Source organism: Lytechinus variegatus, chromosome 7 (genome assembly GCF_018143015.1).
Source record: "Lytechinus variegatus isolate NC3 chromosome 7, Lvar_3.0, whole genome shotgun sequence".
Taxonomy (NCBI): domain Eukaryota; kingdom Metazoa; phylum Echinodermata; class Echinoidea; order Temnopleuroida; family Toxopneustidae; genus Lytechinus; species Lytechinus variegatus.
The window spans coordinates 16650295-16666982 of record NC_054746.1 but is presented as its reverse complement, the minus strand read 5'-3'; the positions used below and the strand labels follow the sequence as shown (position 1 = coordinate 16666982).

Genomic DNA, 16688 nt, shown 5'->3' with positions numbered 1-16688 from the left:
TATATTATTTAATTTGTCTTGCTATTTACAATTTTTTATATCATGTACATATTTTTCTTGTTTTAAATATGATATTTTAAAAGTGTAACTTAATTTATATATGCTTTTAATACTTGCAACTTTGCTGATGTTATTTTGACGATGATAGTTTTACAATGTTATAATTTCAATCAATAATCTTTTTTTGAGATTGTCCAAATTATTTTCTCTGGCTTTATTTGTTGATTATTTGTCAAGCACTAGAATTGTGATGTAATCTTTTAATAATATACATGTACATCTTTACTTTGTAAATATGATAATATGAGTCTTCGGACTTTTGTCATGTACCATTTTCACAATAAAACCAGAATTGAATTGAATAAATAACGAGTGAGAGAGAGGTAAAGACCAAGTGAAATAAAGACATTGGCGGCGGAAGCCCAAAGAATTAGAGGGGGTCTACCTTAGTGATGGACAAATGTAAGTAAAATAATTTCACAAGCAAAAAAAAAGGTCATCAACCTAAATTTTAGGGGGGGGAGGACAAGAGACATTTTAGGGGTCCACCAGAATTTAGGGAGGGGGATGCAGGAAACAAAATTGACAAGCAAAAAAAAAGTTATGAACTAAAAATTTAGGGGGATCGTCCCCCATCTCAATTTTTTTGGGGACCTGCCCCCCGCCTATGAATAAAAAAGATGAACCCCGGGGGGCCACTTACATTGACGAGTGGATACCATGCGCGACCAAAAAAAAACGTAAAAAGGATGTCTTTTTCACGTTACGTACGTAACGTGATAAGGGTGTCAAAAACACAAAAATAAGGAAAAAGGGTATCTATTTCGCTAGGAAAAATACGTGTTTAGGGTCGAATTTGCGGGGATGATAAAACAAAATTAAAATGCTTTGTAAAGGATATCCTTTTTGCCCCAACACTTCGTGTTTAGATAGAGTCTGATTTGCGCGAGGTGTAGGAGGTGGGGTCGTACATTAGGTAAAGCCGACGACCAAAGAACCCGTAACAATAAAACATTCCTGTACTTAATTGTTTAAGGGTTCATTTCAGGGAATATTTGCCAAGAGTATCGTTTGTTTCCAATACTTGTTAAGGGTAGGGTTTCACCATGGAGCTAACAGAGAAGGGGTGCATTTTCAGAATATGGAAATTACGGTGTTTAGGGTGCTTTCGAAACCCCATGGTCGCGCATGGTATCAACTCATGAATGGAAGTGCCCCCCCCCCCCCCGGAGATGAACACTGATTCTTTCTTGGAAGTTTACGTGGCCTTGAAAAAGACCGTTATTAATTCACGCACAAAGCAATTGTAATTGACATACCTTGTCATGTTCCCTCGGTCTCTTTCAGCGGGAAAATATTGAAGGCGGCATGATTCTTTTTTATACTTACGCTATTTTTCCACCTGCAATAGAATATTAAATTGCATGCAAACTTCGTGTATCACCGTGTCATCTTTATCGTCGCAAAAAAATCGTGTATACTATCATCATTTACTATTGTCAACATAAACGTGCTCTATCATCATCATCTTCGTCGCCATCATAATAATCCATAATGCCTAACCAGTAAAAATCTAAATCACTCATCTCAATGTTGTAACTTTAATTATCATTTTATGGCAATTCGTTGACACAATATCATTGTCACCATTTGCATTATCATCACATAAGTCATCCAAAACATTTGTATTCACAACCAACCAGCCAATCATCACCACTACCGCCATTTCCCGCAGCAGACCACAGCACACATCGCAAGGTAGGTTTTTATTATTATTTATTGGCCGATGAGACTTGGAGATGCAAAACAAAAGAAAAGATCAAAAGGTAAATATTTTCATTTTATTTTCCATTACGATCGATGACGATGTAAAAATAAATTTAAAAATGTAGAACGAGGTGCTGCTAATCTTCCTGGCTCCTGCAAGGAAGATAAAAATGATAACATGTTAAATCAATGTTCCACATAATTTCATAAATAGTAATGACATTCATTTCAATTAGATGGGTTGTTGTCATAAGTCTACCAATACATATTGCAAACGTACTATTACACATGCTATTGCCGGGGAATGCCGGCCCCAGACCCCCAGACAGAGTCAGATCGCTTGAGTTGCACGTTCTCTGAGCTCTGCTACGTTATATGGAAACAAATTTAGACCTAAATAGAATTTAATTTGAAAAGTAAGTTATCACGTACCGGTACTGAAATGTTTTCTTAGTTAAGTCATGCTTTTTACTATTTCATCCTATAAACGCGCTGTTTTAACTACCATTACAATGGAAGCGTCACTGTAGTCCCAAACGTACGCATACGTGCTGTTTTGACCACGTATTCAGTGTTGCCATCAATCTCCATCCCCAAATTTTCAATATTTGGGGATTTTGAGAAGCCTTTGGGGATGAAAAAAAATTATTTGGGATTAAAAGAAATTTGGGGATTTTTCATGCAATTTAGGGTATTTTTGAAGGTTTTGATGAAAAGCACCGATTCGTTATTTTTCAGTAATATGATGCTAAAATACATGAGATATATCACTCTTATGCTAAAATATGTAGATCATCCGCAATTCAACCGATGAATTCATTTTACATTGAACTTCATTGGTTGAAAATATGCGGTAAATGGTGGGGTTGCCAATCTACTTTGAATCGAAACCTAAAAAAAAGAAAAAAAATCTGCTGTGTGTTGTATGAACACATCAACTAATTTGGGGCAACAACCATGATAAATATCCTCACTTTTTCATAAATTATTGTGATTTAAATAATTTGGGGATTTAGGTTCCAATTTGGGGATTTTTCGAGTGCCATTTGGGGATTTTATTCAGCTCGGACCTAGTATAGTACTGGCAACATCACGGTATTCAGCGTTCGCGGGACACGGCTTTTGACTATCGTCACGTATAGGCCGCACCCCGACTTTGCTTCTTTTTCTCATAAAAAAATAGTGCTGCCTATACTATAGACGCCGGCAAATACGGTAGTTCATGATTAAAATGCGATACCAAAGACAGTCCTTTCAAAGACCCTCTCGTGCATTCGCCCCCTGAATGGGTATTATTCCATAGTACTTTGCAAGGTTCCTTCGCGAGAGATGTACGTACAGTACAGCGGCACGTTCGTGCCGCGCCCGCGGAGATTTACTTGACGGAGTGCGTCATAGAGACAGTCGATGGTCAGTCAAAATCCAGCACTGGTGCGTCATATTTTTTCGTCCAGGCACAGTCATCGTAAGAAAAGGTCCGTCACAGTCGAGACACACAGGTGCGTCATGGTACATGAAAATCCGACTCACATCTGACAAGTGACGCACCATCCCCGGGGGTCAAGGGGTGCGTCTTACAATTGATAGGTGTATTAGTCCAGTATTCATGAAAATATGGGCAAAAGATCGGCAAATTTGTCACAGTTAGCGCCCGTTTTGAAGAAAGCAACAAGCATCACGATATCACCATTTTACAAGCAGAAATCATAAAAAATGTAAGTTAAATGTGGTACTAACCGATTCCATAGCATTTTGCCATCAATCTGATATAAACATTTCACTTTTTGAGCTTAAGTTTTTGTTTAAATCTACACAAAAGCTTTGGTGCGCGAAGTTAGGTCTCACTTTTTCTGAACGGTTTTCCAGCACAGCCCGCATTCGCCGATCGGAATAGAATTTTGAGATCGCGATACCGGCGAAACCCCGTGACCTACTTTACATTTTCATGATTTTATAGTTTACGATCTTGCCGTCAATGTGGTAACTATTTCTTGAATTGGTTTTGTATAAATTATGAATAATTTGTGGACAAAATTAAGCCTGATGAATATTTTTGAAAAGTGCGCGAAGTTTGGACACCCCATCATATTTGGTGAGTGAAGCCAACGAAGTTCAGCTGAACAACCAACAAAACAGAGACCGAAGCTTTTTGGTCTACACAAAGATGACAATAACTCGACTTCTAGATATCGGAATTTGAAAATTCAAACAGTTTTGTGAATCGTAGATATAGGGCCTCATTGTGAGCCTATCAAATATGCTGGAACAGTCTTTCCTAATTTTCACCTGAAGTGCCTACTGTATACTGAAGACGTGTCGGGGTCCCCGGGGCCGGGGCAAAGGTTATGATCGAGCGAGCGGTGCTTAACGTTAGCCTTAAAACTAAAGAGCACAAGCTAGCCCTAACTTTCATAATCAGGTTTAAAAAAAGTATTAATGTTTTTTTAGCAACTTACCGGTGACCCAAAGCGAATTTGTTACTTCCAGTTTGTGCGTGAATATGTGACTGTCTAGTCAATCCCAAACTGCAAGGATTTAGGGCAGAATTCACAAAGTCCGACAATTTTCAGCATAAGAAATTTCATCATGGCGACGACAGAGGGCGATATCACTCAATTTTTGGTGAATTATTTGAAATGTATACCATTATTTTACATAGATATGCTGAAGGCATGGCACGAATTGGATTAAGTGTAGACATTTTGGAGGGAAAAGTAATCCCATTATTTTTAATAACAAGCGTATATGCCTTAATAATAAGACCTTTTTTTATATTGAATTATTTCAGAAAGGTATAGTTAAGGTTATGGATATAATAGTTGGAGGTCAATTAAGACCAGTTTCATACTGGTATAAAATTTCCATCTGTTACTTGCTCAAAATAAAATTCAAAAGATATTTTCAGCATTATGAAAAATACGAGACATTTGGCTTCCTCCTGCTCGTACGCACGGGCGTCCGTCGATATAACACATGATATTTTTATGAAAATATGCACCCTTTTTCTTAAAAGTTGATGGAGAGGGGGAAAAATTAATCGTATCAAGTCGGGGTATTCAGTAATGAGTACAGGAGAAAGTATATTTTACTGATTTTCATGATTCATTCCATTTGATTAACTCATCTATTCGTGTTTTGGGGCTAATCTTTCCCTTACGCATTGCTTTTTGGCAGAAGTTCTATGGAAAATGCACCTTTTTTCACACAAACTTTGAGACACTCTGTATTCATTCCCCCATTGCTCGAGAATGAATGGGCAGTTAACGACGGGGTTAAAGATTTATTGAGGAACGGAATGTATATTTCATGAAAATGAAAGCCATTTCCCAATTGGATGTTATCTTCAATACGTGTTTTTTAGATGAAGTTAGTTGTCGAATAGGCTCTCCTGGCATTTGAGGTCTCTCTATCGGTGACGTCACTCAGGATCGTCATGCCTGAACCATCGGCCGGGCAGGGGTTGCAATGGTATATGATTTATACATAATGCTCTTGATATATACAATAATCTTGTCCTCCCGTTCAAATGAATGTGAAACTCATATAATTTTCATCAGAGCATTCAACAGGATCGATCGAGTACTGTAGTACACATTTCTTTGTTATAAGTGAATTAAAGTCCCTCCATGCAGTGAGTTTGATCATCCCTATTGTGAAAATGTATCACCCCTACGTTGTAACACAGTCAGCTGTTTGCACTCAGGGTCACTCCGTGACCTGTGTGTGCGTTCAAGAGTTGTACACGATTTCTGTCTCATTTAGGCAGAAATCTTTCATAATGAATAACAGAAAAGTGGATACAAGGTGATTTTATGGAAATGGATACAGACAACTCTGAAATTCAATTAATGATATGTGGGCATGTTCAGAAACTATGTGATATAAAATCTAGACGAATATATATGACCACTTCATTGAAAATTTTCAAATTGATTATGTATTTCATGTTACAGAATGGGCAATCCGAATATGATTTGGGAATTGGGGAAATGAAAGAAGTATATCTGAGACTGAAATGTGCAATGCTATGCAATAAACACAGAGAATCATTTCAATCCAAACAATTACAAGGGGCTGTGTACATGAAATAGGAACTTTTTTAATTTGGTTTTGAGACAGATAATTTGTGCTCCTTTTGTAAAAAGAAGTTGAGACTTACCAACATCTATTTTTTATTGTCCTGAAGTTAAGCAATATTATGGGAAGAGATTACTGAATGAACTTGACGCTGACAATTGGAAAACAATTTTCATGGGGATATCTGGAAATACTACAAGGGAAGCTTTAATAAACTATTATATTCTTAATCAAGTATATTATTTTTAGTTCAAGAAAACAGGGAATATTGCATCGTACAGAAAGTGATACATAGGCCTATAGAGATCCCGGGGGGGGGGGCACTTCCATTCACGAGTGGATACCATGCGCGACCATTGCATCTCGAAAAGCACCCTAAACACGCCAGAGATACGGAATATCAAATAGCGTTTAAAAAATGGAAGCTGGGGATGCACTTAAAGGCCTGTGTATAGCTTTGGTGAAGGGTCAATAATGTGATTGATAATCGAATATCATCTAATATGACAGTCTTACTGAAGCGTAGAGACTGTTAGATATTTTTCCAATTGCACTTCTCTGAGAAAATTTCAAATATTCAAATCTTGGATATATAGCGCCCTCTCTCGGCGATGCTTGTTTTGAATTAAAAAAATGGACATTCAAGCACTTATCAGATTTAAATTTAGTGATTAGATATCCAAAAGTTACAAAGAACATATCTTGAAAGTTTCAGCCCATTCCATGATTTGGAATAGGATTTAATTGAAAGACAAAAACACACAGATATTTTAATTTGATCGGGTGACCCGATCAAGTTAAATTTATCCTGTAAAACACATTTTCATTTCATATCCTCCACATCATAACTGTTATAGGGCATATCCATTCATATTAGCTAGCAATGCATTGGAATAGTGATAGGTGCATTTTGGTGGATTTACCAAAACTATACACAAGCTTTAAAGAAATGGGAACGAATCAATGCACACCTTTCTTAATACTATGAATGTATTGGTTGCTTAATGTTGTTTCTGTTTTGTGTTGTTTATTTGTTCAAATACAGATATAGTTGTACCAGAGCAGAATGCATCGTGTGTGGGTGTACGTGTGTAGATGAATGAGGGGGGGGGGGCTGTGGGTGACGGTGAGTTGAAGTGAGCTTGTGTGAGTGTTTGGGGAGAGAGATGAGGGGGAGGGGGTATGGGGGTTTAGGTGTAGTGTGTAGGGATGTTTTATGATAATAATCTTCCTCTAATTAACCTTTGAAATAAACTTTTATCCCTTTTAAAATTTATTTCTTCTACAATTATGTGCAAAAGAGATTCTATTCAGGGAAAAAAGTCATCCTTTACAAAGTTTTTTTTTTCTTTGGTATTTTGTCGTTTGATATGTTTTTTTTTTCTCTGCTTTCACATTGTTATAGAAGAGAAATTTGGCAGTTTAATTTCATTTGTAATCATTTGAAAAATATTTGTAATCTCATTGATATTGATATATTTTGTTTAGTTTGATTGTATACATGCAAAGAATCTTTATTTATATGAATTGGGATTGTAAATTTATTGATTTGAAAGAGGAAGAAAATAAAATATTATTAAAAAAAAATTATCGGATGGTCTAATACCACATCGTCCAACTTCACATAACCTGGTATAAACTCCGTCTACAACCAGTTCGTCTAGTTCCCAATTGGTCTAAAACCCAATTCGTCTAATTTCCATTTCGGCTAATAAAAAGTTGGAGTAATTTCCACTTGTAATATCCAATTTGTCTAATTCCCACTTGGTCTAATTTTATCTTGCATATAAATTTTATCTTGCGTATCTATAATGATACGCAGCAGAGCACTGGCTGCGTAGACATACCCATCGCGTAATTTGGCCATTGCATGCAACGCGGGTGATGTGCTTGCGCCCAAGTTACTTTGAAGAAAAAATAATCTTAAAAGAGGGTAGCTAGGGACTAATTTATCTCCGCGACGTTGATTTCGTCAATAAGAATTATATATATATATATATATATATATATATATATATATATATATATATATATATATATATATATATATATATATATATGTATATGTATATTTGATGATTAGACTTTTGGCTAATCAGCAGACTTTCTCTTATCTTTGCCATGATTATCGAATTATGCTGTCAAATTTAATTTACAAATGTATTTATTTACCTGAATTATTTTGTTTTTCATTTAAACTTCTTTTACCTTTGAATTTTCCTTCAGAAGTAAGATAAGAAGACTTTTGTCAACCCAAGTAAGAAGATTTGCATTATCAATCGGGAGAATTTGTAATTATTCAAATCCTTTTATTATGTGAAACAAGTTATGTTATGGTACCTTTAAAAGACATAAATACATTTTTCAAGGGGTTATTGATTCCCTGACCAAGTTTAATAATGTTCTTGACAGGACAACAGAAAAGGAATCATGTATTTCAATGGCAATGATGTATTGAGTCAGGCGCGTACGCAGGATTTTTGAAAGGGGGGGGGGGTTTCGAGCTGATTTTTTTTTAAATCTCCCGCCCAGTCTCTAAAAAGTGATGAGCGGGGGGGGGGGGAGGTGATGATTTTTTTTTTCAGCGCTGCAAATAAGACAATAACATTTAAGTGGAGATGGGTATGTAACAGTGCGGTCATGACCCGCGAGCGAGCAGAAATGTTCTCATTTTTGCGTTGAAAACATAACCTTTTTGTCAATAGTTTATTGGTATCATAGTCGATGCTACATGTCCTTCGGATCGTAGCACTCATGATATGGCCAACCTGGTAGCCAGGATTTCATTTTGGAGGGGGCGGTAAATGCACGCGAAGCGCGCGTGCCAACACTTACAGAGCGCGCTCCCTAGGGGGTGGGTGCATGGAGGGGGAGTTTCCCCCTCCCGCGCGAAGCTTTTAGTGTTTCATAAATTAAAATGAAAAGGAGCCGTTTCTCTTGTCTCTAGTACCTCCAATTCGGTTGACTATATTGCAATTTTGAACCTTGTTTTCAAAAGTGATTGTGAATGCACAAAAGAGGTATACAATGGAGGAAATTAAAATGATAATAACTCCGCTGAAGCTAAAGCGTTTTATCAATTTTTCTTGCCATAAAAAGGGTCCCGAGAAAAGGGTATTCTCAAAGATATATTGAAACTTTCTTTGGAAAGATCAGATTTGATTACAAACAATTTAGCATCAGTGCATATTTTTAACTCGCAAAACAGAGGAGAAGATTGGTAGAGGAAGATATTCCTCCCCGCGATGAGCAATGAAACTCTGAAATTTCAAAGGGCGGACGTTTCATCAAATGTAGATATTAATACCCAATCGCCTCTAATTCAATTGATTTTCTAAGATTATTGAACTTCATTACAAGGAAAATAGTGCGCATAAAGTTGAAACTTCTGTGATTTATTGAAATTATCTATCTATATAATAAAGGATGATTAATTTTTTTGACTTTTCCTGAAGCGCTTCATTTTGAATATAAAGAAACTTAAGTGTCATTCAAATTTCAAACTGAGGGCGCAAAAGAGGACAGGAGATGAATGTATACAGGGAAATGACATGAAGTTTAATACAATTTGACTTTTTTATTTAATACGACACGAATTCCATACCTTCCTCTTTTTAAATTAGGAACCTGTTTGCCCCCAAATTATGGTTGTTTATAGTAATGAGCTGAAAAGCGGGAGAAGCTGACTTTATGGAGGTGACGGCAGAAACTGATATAAAGATTTTACCCGCTCGGAGCCGACCAGACCAGAAGTTGCGCGATCAATTGAAAAAAAAAATATAACTTCATACATTTACTTCGGCCTTACCTTACTCAAATACATGCCCTAATGTATACAATTTTAACTTTAACTGGCAAGAAGCACATAGCTGAGGTGGAAAAACAGGGTTAGAGAAAAGGTGGGGGAACAATGGAGAACTTCAATATTGTCATTTAACCGCGCGCAGCGCGGAAGCAAAATTCATATATGAATTTAAAGCAAGAAGAGTGAAGGAGTTTCTCTTTTGAGAAAAAATAAAGAATAAATAGAAAAAACACAAAGCTACCTTTCTTCCCTTTCCTTCCTTCCCTTTTCCTTTTCTCCTCTCCTTCGTTTCCCTTCTTTTTTTTCTTTTTGGGGACGTTTGGGGGGGGCGACCACCCCCCATGGCTACGCGCCTGGCTACGCGCCTGGATATGGCCTTGATCAGAACACTATAAACTTGAGAAATGTCATGAATAATTACGAGCGAGCGGAGCAAGCGAGCCGAAATGTTTGCGTTTTTCCGTCAAAACATACAATTCTTCTCAATAGCTTCTTGGTAATGATTACATATTAGTTGATGATACATGTCCTTCTGCTCGTAAGTCTCATGATATGGCCTTGATCAAGAGACTAGAAATCATAAATGATTACGAGCGAGCGGAGTGAGCGAGCCGAAATTTTCGCGTTTTCCCGTCAAAACATACATTTCTTGTCAATAGTTTGTTAGTAAATCAAGTATTAGTCGATGCTACATGTCCTTCTATTCGTAACATTCATAATACGGCCTTGAACAGGAGATTAGATACTTATGGAATTTCATAAATTATTACGAGCGAGCGAAGCGAGCTAACCGACATTTTAGCGTTTTCCGTCATTTTGGTTTTCATATTGGTAAAACATATTTTGTAAGAAAACGTATGTCTTTGTCTTGGTTCACTTGTATTCATAATTATACATCATGATAATCATGTATGGCCTTGTTAATGGCGATACCGTGATCATGTCGGCGACATGCAGAAATAAAAGATATAATAAAATGGAGCGAGCGAAGCGAGCGGAAATTTTTTCTGTGTTTTTCGTCGGAAACATGAGATTCTGTTCATTATTGCTGTCATATACATTATTGGGTAGGGGAACTGTCCGTAACCAGACCAAGGAGTTATCAGGCGCTTGCCCGATAACTCCTTGACCAGACCGACCTCTGGGGAGACAAGCAAGCAAAAAAAAAAAAAGGAAACGAAAAGGGGGGGGGGGTTTGAACCCCCGAAACCCCCCCTTGCGTACGCGCCTGTTTTGAGTCAATTTTGAAGGAGCAAGATAATGGCAGATCGGGTAAAATGTATTAATAAGTTGTGAAGTGAACAAGCGAAAATTTCATTTTTTTAATTAAATTATGAAATTTTGTGATTTTTGACATGATATTCAGAAAATGTCATATTTCGTTTTCTATTATTTTTGGCTAGCGTTCAAACTCACCTATTATTTTCTGTTATTTTTCTTTCCACTTTTTTTCTTGGTCATGATTTTTTTTATTTGGTGGGGGGAGGGAGCCCCCCAAGCCCCCACCCATCAGCATGCCACTGTTCAAAGGCACCATAACTTTTGTAGCAAACAATGAAAGCATTTGAAAAAATGCTCTCCCATACTTTGGTTTTTAAAAAGATTGTTCTTGCCTAAAGAAGGAATATTCAAAGATAAAAGGGAACATATTAAAAAGGAACAACAACAGATATATTCAAGCAAATAAGTAGATTCGGAAATGAATTTTGACCGGATAATTCGAAAATTATGGCAAAGATAATGAAAATGTTAAGAGGAAGTCTGATGAAAGCAAAAAGTCCGACCATCATATTTATAATTTTATGCCATTTTGGCGCAAGCCTCCTTTTCAACCCCTTACAAAAACATTCCGTGTTCGCTCAAGCATGAACGAAACTTAATTATCTTAATGGCATTTGAAGGATAAGACTTTAGAGCACCTATTGACACCAAAATATAGGGATCATAATTTGGAAAAAAAAATATATACAGTGTGTATAAAAAAACGGGACAGATTTGAAGTCTATATTTTTTTTCAAATTATATATATATATGTGTGTGTATGTGTTTTGGTACGATCGAGTGCCTTTGGAACGTTCGGATTCATGATTTTGCCCAACCCCCCATCTGAAAAATGGATCGACGCCCCTGCCTGTCTCACCCTGACCCCCTCCCTCAATTAATCTATTTTTCTATCATCTGTTTCTCTTTCCACCCCTCACACTCCCCCACTCCATCTCAGTCTCAACCCGATCCCTCCCTCAATCTATTTTCTAGTCTCACTCTGACCCCCTCCCTAAATCTACTTTTCTATCATCTGTTTCTCTCTCCACCCCCTCCCTCTCCTCATTCCATCTCAGTCTCAACCCGATCCCTCCCTCAATCTATTTTCTAGTCTCACCCTGACCCCCTCCCTAAATCTACTTTTCTATCATCTGTTTCTCTCTCCACCCCCTCCCTCTCTCCTCATTCCATCTCAGTCTCACTCTGACCCCCTCCCTAAATCTACTTTTCTATCATGTTTCTCTCTCCACCCCCTCCCTCTCCTCATTCCATCTCAGTCTCAACCCGATCCCTCCCTCAATCTATTTTCTAGTCTCACAATGACCCCTCCCTCAATCTACTTTTCTATCATCTGTTTCTCTCTCCACCCCTCCCTCTCCTCATTCCATCTCAGTCTCACTCTGACCCCCTCCCTAAATCTACTTTTCTATTATCTGTTTCTCTCTCCACCCCCTCCCTTTCTCCTCATTCCATCTCAGTCTCACTCTGACCCCCTCCCTAAATCTACTTTTCTATCATGTTTCTCTCTCCACCCCCTCCCTCTCCTCATTCCATCTCAGTCTCAACCCGATCCCTCCCTCAATCTATTTTCTAGTCTCACAATGACCCCTCCCTCAGTCTACTTTTCTATCATCTGTTTCTCTCTCCACCCCTCCCTCTCCTCATTCCATCTCAGTCTCACTCTGACCCCCTCCCTAAATCTACTTATCTATCATCTGTTTCTCTCTCCACCCCCTCCCTCTCCTCATTCCATCTCAGTCTCAACCCGATCCCTCCCTCAATCTATTTTCTAGTCTCACCCTGACCCCCTCCCTAAATCTACTTTTCTATCATCTGTTTCTCTCTCCACCCCCTCCCTCTCTCCTCATTCCATCTCAGTCTCACTCTGACCCCCTCCCTAAATCTACTTTTCTATCATGTTTCTCTCTCCACCCCCTCCCTCTCCTCATTCCATCTCAGTCTCAACCCGATCCCTCCCTCAATCTATTTTCTAGTCTCACAATGACCCCTCCCTCAATCTACTTTTCTATCATCTGTTTCTCTCTCCACCCCTCCCTCTCCTCATTCCATCTCAGTCTCACTCTGACCCCCTCCCTAAATCTACTTTTCTATTATCTGTTTCTCTCTCCACCCCTTCCCTTTCTCCTCATTCCATCTCAGTCTCACTCTGACCCCCTCCCTAAATCTACTTTTCTATCATGTTTCTCTCTCCACCCCCTCCCTCTCCTCATTCCATCTCAGTCTCAACCCGATCCCTGCCTCAATCTATTTTCTAGTCTCACAATGACCCCTCCCTCAGTCTACTTTTCTATCATCTGTTTCTCTCTCCACCCCTCCCTCTCCTCATTCCATCTCAGTCTCACTCTGACCCCCTCCCTAAATCTACTTATCTATCATCTGTTTCTCTCTCCACCCCCTCCCTCTCCTCATTCCATCTCAGTCTCAACCCGATCCCTCCCTCAATCTATTTTCTAGTCTCACCCTGACCCCCTCCCTAAATCTACCTTTCTATCATCTGTTTCTCTCTCCACCCCCTCCCTCTCCTCATTCCATCTCAGTCTCACCCTGACCCTTCCCTTCTAACTCCTATTCTTTTTAAGTGTGTGTGCTTGTCCCTGCTAATTACTGGCAGTTAATTACACATTTGCATTTTTTTGTACAAGCCTTTTTAATTCATACAATATCATTGGTCTTATCCCAAAGTGATTGACACAGTGGCACACACACAAGGATTTTTTTTTGTTTTGTTGGGGGGGGAACATTGAAAAACCAGTAACGCACGTTTTGGGACAGGTCTGGGTAAGATATGCCGATGCATAAAAAAGTGACATTCTCTCTTTTTATAATTGTAGCACTATGTGATGTATGATGATGTGGTTTGAACCTGTAATTATTTTTCTTTCTAGTTGTTGCAAGGAACAAAATGCTATATCACCACCCTTCAAACATATGGACCACAGCCCTTTTAATGCTCTTCAGTCTTCCTCCTTTCTTCTCTCTTTTTTCTATTCTTTTCCCCCACTTTTTCTTAGCTGCACTGGTTTCGACACATACTTTGGATAAAATTCTAAATAGGGTAACTACATGAACACCTTCGTATTGATAATCAGTCAAAATGGCAAATAAATGACAGCTCAAAGAAAACATGATTTTTAATGTTATCAAATTATCAAATCACCACAAAAAATGCAATAATTAGCCCAAAGTACAATGATTGATTGATTGCACAATAATTTTTAACTTTCTGTGTGTTGTGACACTATAAAACATGTAATGTCATGTTGATTACATTCATATTAAAAAAAAATGATAGTCAAAGCAGCAAGGATATCGTTCTCATTTTGCATTGATTGTTTCTACAAAGAAATTTGCTGTATCAAAAACAGCATTGCCCTAAAAATATCAGAATCTAAAACATGAAATTTTATCTTAATGGCTCCATGTATGCCTATATGTATACATATAAGGACAGCACACAGGAAATGATGGGGCAGGGTTTTGATAGTTGCACACTTGGCCACAATATTGATAAAATCGACCAGTGTTTACAGTTTTTTTGTATAGCGGGTTGCCCAGATTGCCGACACGTCAACATTCATAATGTATGAAAACAGCTAAACTAGATAAATTTGTTATATAATACAAAATCAATTCATTTACCTCATTTGGTAACATTGAAGAACCAAACATTAGGTTAAGATTTCAATGATGAGAATGCTGCTACCATCATTGTAAAAGCAGCATGTATGTCTTACTTCTGCTTTGCAGGTGAAATGAAAATTATTCTGCTGCAACAATTATAGGTATTACACATAGAGGTTTATGGTTGACCATATGGCTAGTCCTCAGTTGGTTAAAATAAACAGAAATGAGGAATGAAACTGAAAAGATGGAGTGGTCACGTTATCTCCCATTAAATCCCATTTCTCCTTCCTTTTTTTTTTACTCCACCAACTCAAAGAGACTGTTTCAGGATTGAGCACATGTCAAAATGTGAATCTCCTTTACATTATAAGGATCATATACAATATATACTACCTCAGGGGTGGCATTTTTACATTACAAATTCTAATTTTGCTTCTCAGAAGGGGGAGAGCACAGGGGGCACTGGATCAGCCATTGTACCACGGTACCACCTTGTAAAAAACATTCAAATATCAATAATTTATAGAGTTACTGAGCTCTTAATCAAATGATACATTATTACTTTGCAATAACAATAAATTCTTATCTTCATAAACAAATTTAAAGTATACAATTCTTTTGCAGCATATGCAGATGCTTGTAATGGATTATTTCCAATTAAAAACAAATAATTATTTAAATACTTGTGGGTATTAGTACAATCAATAAAACATAATTTAGAATTGCAATTACATAACTCACACCCAATTTCCCTCATACAGCCACCCAGTATAACATAAACAATTTATACACAGTGGCCAACATAAAGATTAAAGGCATCAACAGGCCAACATTACAAAAGTCTTCAATAAAAAAAAAAGAATACTTAAATTTGATTCATGCTGCATTGAATATTGTTTACAAGGATGAAAAAAAACACCCAGGAAAGAAAGAGAGAGAAAAAAAATCACAATCGTTCATACACTTGCACGATATCGGCGACTGAAATATCATCATTACTATTACTAAACCTCCTTTGGCAAATACTAGAACACATGTTGGTATATGGGATGGAATTAGATGGAGTTTCTGGTAATTTCATATTCCCCTATTTGAAGCACTAGATGATTTTGGGGTTTAATTTCCTCATTCATTTTCTTTTTACTACACCAACTTAAAGAGATTGTCTCATGATTGTCCCTATGGTAAAGTACTATAAATCTCCTTTATATTATCAGGATTATATGCCACCTTGTAAACATTCAAAGGCAATAATTTATAGAGTTATTGAGCTCTTGATCAAATGATACATTCTTACTTGGATTGCAATTAATAAAATCTTATCTTTTATATACAAATTTAAAGTACACAATTCTTTTGCATCATATGCAGACACATGCAATTAATAATTTGCAATTAAAACCAATTTATTATTTCAGTACTTGTAGAATAATTACTACAATCAATAAGACTAAATTGCATTTACATTTCGCACACCCAATTTCCCTCATAATTCCACCTGTCAACACAGAAACACAAATAAAAATTTGGCGTGATGTGCCACTCCTGGTATTTTGCTGACTCAACGATCCAGATACAGAAAGATTCATGCATACTACTCACATTCACAAAAGAAAATAGAGCTTCATAATTGCAATGCAACTTCTATTATTAGACACGAGATGTTGCTATTTGGAGGCAAAAGCCCTCCCTTCTCAATAATGTTCTAGGTCTTTATCACCTTGTCAGATTTATGTAGCATCGCCCAAGCTGCATATGCTGGATGATGGTTATTCATTATAGCTCAATATAATTCATTAAAAAGACAAAAACCTAAAATCAGAATGATAAAACACTTATGAAATGAGAGCAAGTTGAATAAGCTTTAAAAAAAAGTGATGATCTCATACCATTCAACATTTTGACCCCTAGATGACCCCATACCAAAATGGCTTCAAGAAGCAATTCACAAGCTCATAAGAATACTTTAACATTTAAATTCAAAGAAGACGAGTTAACGGCAAGATTAATTAAGTTCACTGGGTAAACTATTCCAGAGAGTGGGTCGAGTATATTCGAGCCTATTGTTGAATGACACTGGGAAGCATACACACTTGATTATAAAATGGTTCTTTCCTGTATAAAATAGGGC

General features: G+C 37.3%; 1 protein-coding gene across 2 annotated transcripts in view; it reads right to left on the bottom strand.

Moving 5' to 3' along the window:
• LOC121418578 (protein dispatched homolog 1-like) overlaps positions 1-4364 on the bottom strand; it is a 48604-nt gene extending 44240 nt beyond the window's left edge. For both annotated transcript variants that reach the window (XM_041612515.1, XM_041612514.1), the window contains exon 1: positions 4224-4364. The gene's annotated coding sequence lies outside the window, so the exon portion shown is untranslated. The remainder of the gene's footprint in view (positions 1-4223) is intronic.
• Positions 4365-16688: the final 12324 nt, after the last annotated feature.